General features: G+C 32.0%; 2 long non-coding RNA genes across 2 annotated transcripts; both read right to left on the reverse strand.

Moving 5' to 3' along the window:
• Positions 1-230: 230 nt before the first annotated feature.
• LOC145796495 (uncharacterized) lies at positions 231-1,279 on the reverse strand. The gene is made up of 3 exons (XR_014336961.1): positions 1,203-1,279; positions 663-1,068; positions 231-583 (listed from the first exon to the last, which is right to left on the reverse strand). It is a non-coding gene; the product is annotated as an uncharacterized LOC145796495 (long non-coding RNA).
• A 545-nt stretch (positions 1,280-1,824) lies between these two features.
• LOC114289183 (uncharacterized) lies at positions 1,825-3,955 on the reverse strand. The gene is made up of 3 exons (XR_003638522.2): positions 3,791-3,955; positions 3,624-3,691; positions 1,825-1,915 (listed from the first exon to the last, which is right to left on the reverse strand). It is a non-coding gene; the product is annotated as an uncharacterized LOC114289183 (long non-coding RNA).
• Positions 3,956-4,316: the final 361 nt, after the last annotated feature.

Genomic DNA, 4,316 nt, shown 5'->3' on the forward strand with positions numbered 1-4,316 from the left:
AAATCTTTGACATCTGTTTCAATTTCCATCCTAAACTAACGGATGACGTCATTTAGTAGCGTTTTTTCAAAAATGCCACTTTTTTTATTTTTTATTTTTTTGGCAAAACCGGACTACCATGAGGCACATAAATGAATAGCAGTTTGGCCTCCTAAAGAATTTTTGTAATTTGAATGTCATCTTCCAATCAAAGTACATAAAACTGAAGGCTATATTTTTGTTCTCAAAATTTCATCATGTAGAAAAATAAAAAATGTCAGGTTACATGTAAGAGTAATGTGCATCAAATGCACACACATATATGAAGCACCTTTTCCAATAGTTATGTGCTTGTCAGGGCTCCCTCTTATTAGCCATCAATAGAGATGCAACTACATCAACCTGTTACTGTAATATAGGACCCAAACATAAGTTTTTCATCCCACCCCTCCCCCCAGCTTTCAATCTTTTCCCAAAACAACTCAAAAACTCCTAAGACAATGCTTTAATTGTTACTCCAAAAGAGAATTTCTCCAACTTTCTTCTTTCATTGAGTTTGTCAAATCTACTTCTTCTTATTTTTTCCTTTCTTTGATATGTGAACCTGCATTTGACAAGAACAAATAACATGAATAAGCCCAAATAATCATATAGCAGGTTCATTGAAATAATAGGTAACATACCATCACAACAGATCATTTATTGTATCACTGATAGGTGGATGATGAACTAGGGTTACAAATCATTTCATGAATCAATTCATCATTGATGGTGGATATCATTTCTTATAAATTAATTTATTGTAATCTCTCTCTATTATAGTACGCAACTTTCCCAACCAAGACGACTGCCAAACAAATAACAAAAAGAGACGATAGAAGTCAGCATGTCATAGTAACCATCATAAAACAAATCTCTGACAATGCAAATAGCTATGGCTGTCACATAAAATGTACCTGGATGGATGAAAGGTTTTCATACAGAAGTAGTTCCAAACTCTTGAAAAGTTTATGAGCTGCATCTTTGTGAGATTTCACCACCCCCTCTGTGCTCCCCAATGGCCCAACACAATTGTAAGGCCAGCTCTGTCTGTAAAAGAGTGGTGGAAATGATTTGTTCAATGTGTAACTGTGGCATCCACCAATAAGGAAAACAGCTAGATCCTTCTAGATTTATTATTATTATTATTATTATTATTATTATTATTATTATTATTTACTGACCTTTGCAGGGGCTGTCATAAGCTTCTCCAAGTCTGTCAATTATAGGCTTCTACAGAAGGTTCAATACAGATATATCATCAAAGCGCTGAAGAAAATAAATGATCAAAGTCTTCTATGCAAGAAAATTCGATCAGTAGCATTTAAAGTTGCAAATATATTACAGATCACTAGATAGGAAAACATCTCTATGAGACTTATTAGGTAGAAAAAACGTATACACTAGAGAAAGTGCCTTTGGAAATTCTTACATAGAAAAAATTTATTAAAGAACCATTTCTCTATTTTGATATGAATTTTTTTTTTAAAAAAAACACTTCCATATGAAAAAAATGTCTTTAAATTTTTTTACAAAAATGCCTCAAAAAAAAAAAAAAAAAACTATTCAAATAAGTTTGTAAAATTTATACCAAAAAAAAAAGGTCACAAGCCAGAAAATGAAAGATACAAAATTTTCGACTCCATGTCTGTTTAAAATTTATAAATAAAAAAAAAATTATATGCACTCCTACTTTCCATTTTCCAGATCTAGAATTACATTCGACATACCAGGTGACAATGATAATAAGGTAAGTAATCAATAAAGCTCCAATATAATTGACTTGCAATCGAAAATTTTAGGTATAATTTGGCCAAGAGAATACCTTCAGAAGTGCAACAAAATCAAGAGATTGATGGAATGTAGCAAGTATGAATTCTAAGAGCCTCTTTTGAACCTACATGCATAAATCACAATGTATTGTGAATGTTTCAAGTACAAAAATAATTTCAGCATTTAGATAACAACCGACAGAGATATATGATGTAGTACAAGCAAAGATAGAGAAAGAAACAACAAAGAAAATGGAGAAGAAGAATGAGAATCAGATAGGGGATAGAAGCAGAGACAAGAAGAGATGGTGAGAGTATCTAATGGAGAGAGAGAGAGAGAGAGAGAGAGAGAGAGAAAAAGAGAGAGAGAAATAGGTACAAAAATTCTTAATAACTTCAATTATGCCAAAATCTAATAAAATTCATACACCAACACTATGTATATATAAGGCTAATGAATAAAAACAAATAGATATACTGAAAATAACTCATGAACAGATTTAAACTCCTAAATAACTCAAACTTCCAATTATTGCTGCCTTATCGATCTTCATCAATTCTCCCCAGTAAGAAGAACACCTATCTGAAGATTAAAGAGAAAGATAACACTCAAATTATTCAGAATTAAAGTATCAAAGTTTGTCCTTAACAATCGGAGTGGCATCAGTGATGAACCCAAAAGCATATTATTCTTATATTTCAAATTAATGATGAACCCAACACTGTTTTAATTAGAAAAACTTCAATCACTTCCAATTCCTTTTAAACCAAAAATAAATAAATAAACTAAAATAAAATAAACTTGAATTTAAAAAAAATAATCAAAAAAAGACCCCCCCCCCAAAAAAAAACCACTCAAAACACCCTAAACTCCTTGACATAAACTTACACCAAATTGAATTTTACTCAAATATTTACCAAATCAAGAAATTCTCAAATCTATACTCAAAATTAAATTCTAAACTAAGGTCTCAAATTTTCCACTCTGCCATTAGTTAAGTTTTTACAATACAGATTCAAGCAGCTCCCTTCTTTTTATGATTGAAAATAAAGAGCAAATCCTAAGTAATATTGCAATTCTAACAACATATATACATATATATATATATATATATATATGTATAACAGTATACACAAAAAACAGAGAGAGAGAGAGAGAGAGAGAGAGAGATTGATTGATTGATTGATTTAGCAACCACAGCTAAAATGTATATAATGTGTAGGAAGAGAATACGAAATGAATCTTGCAAGCTGAAAATTGATAATAAAAAAGCATAAGTAAAAGTACCCATTCCCCTACTTCTCAATAATAAACAACTGTTTCCACCTCATAAGCAGAACCAAATAGTTTCCACCTCAATCAATCTCCTTCTTAGAACAGGGGAGGAATTAGATTCATGTTGTTAGATCCCCAAAAGCAGTCACAAAGAGCTTTACAGTGAACTATTAATTTTGTGAGTTATTTATCAGCTAAAGTGAACTAACTTTGCATATTATTTAGTGGGATTTGGCACTTAATAGAATCCATAGGCATCCCTTCAAGCTTCATCTAGACATTGGCACACTATCATGTTTGATTGTTCTCATATATATTAATCAGACATTGGTTTCACAATAATTCCAAAAACACATGATTTAGACACAGAAAATGCAAGAGCAGATTTGATTCTCAAAGCTACCAGTTCCAAGAAATTTCACAGAATATACACAAAAATTTATATACAAACACTCACACTTATAAATATAGATCTCAAATAGGTCTGAAAAATCAGAAATCTAAGTCCATACAAAACAAATGCATATATACATGTCCGAAATTAAAGTTAAACTTACAGATTTGAGAAGCCAAATCTCAAACAAGTTTCATGTAGATTAATCGACCAATTGATGAACGATGAGATCTAATAAAAACAGAAAATTAGAAAAGAGAAGCCAGATCTGAGTTAGAATGTAAAAAATCTATTAAAAATAAAAAAAAACTTAAACAAATTGAAACTCACAAAATCGAAAGAGACAACTGCAAATCTGGATAGTCAACCTTCGAATCTTCAAGAATCAACCTTAAAATCTTCGACAAACTTCATAGATCTAATGAAGAGATAAGTACAGAGAGTGAGAATGAGTGAGAGATAAGCCAAATCTGAGTTAGTGTCATTTTTTTTTTGTTCCCATTAATCCAACTTCTAAAAGGTTATCCACAAGAGGTAATCATAGTTAAAGAGATTTTGGAAATCATGACTTCGTAGAGGGTCAGAAATTAAGCCCCAAATTAAGTATGGAATTAAGTACTGGGGTCATCCTAAAGAGGCGCCCAAGAATAAAAAAAGGAGTATGGGCTAAAGTCCAAGGGAAGTGGGCCAACAGAGGGCCGAAGCAAATCTGACATGCCAAGGGTCCAAATGGACTCTACGAAAGAAAATGCCTAAGTCAAGTTGCAGAGGCAACATATGTAGCGGGAAAGTTACTGAGAGACTTTGCCTCAGCACCGCCATTCCTAATATATTCAGTTCCGCCGCCATTCGAAGT

The sequence above is a fragment of the Camellia sinensis genome, chromosome 8 (assembly GCF_055761805.1).
Source record: "Camellia sinensis isolate YWXY chromosome 8, ASM5576180v1, whole genome shotgun sequence".
NCBI lineage: Eukaryota > Viridiplantae > Streptophyta > Magnoliopsida > Ericales > Theaceae > Camellia > Camellia sinensis.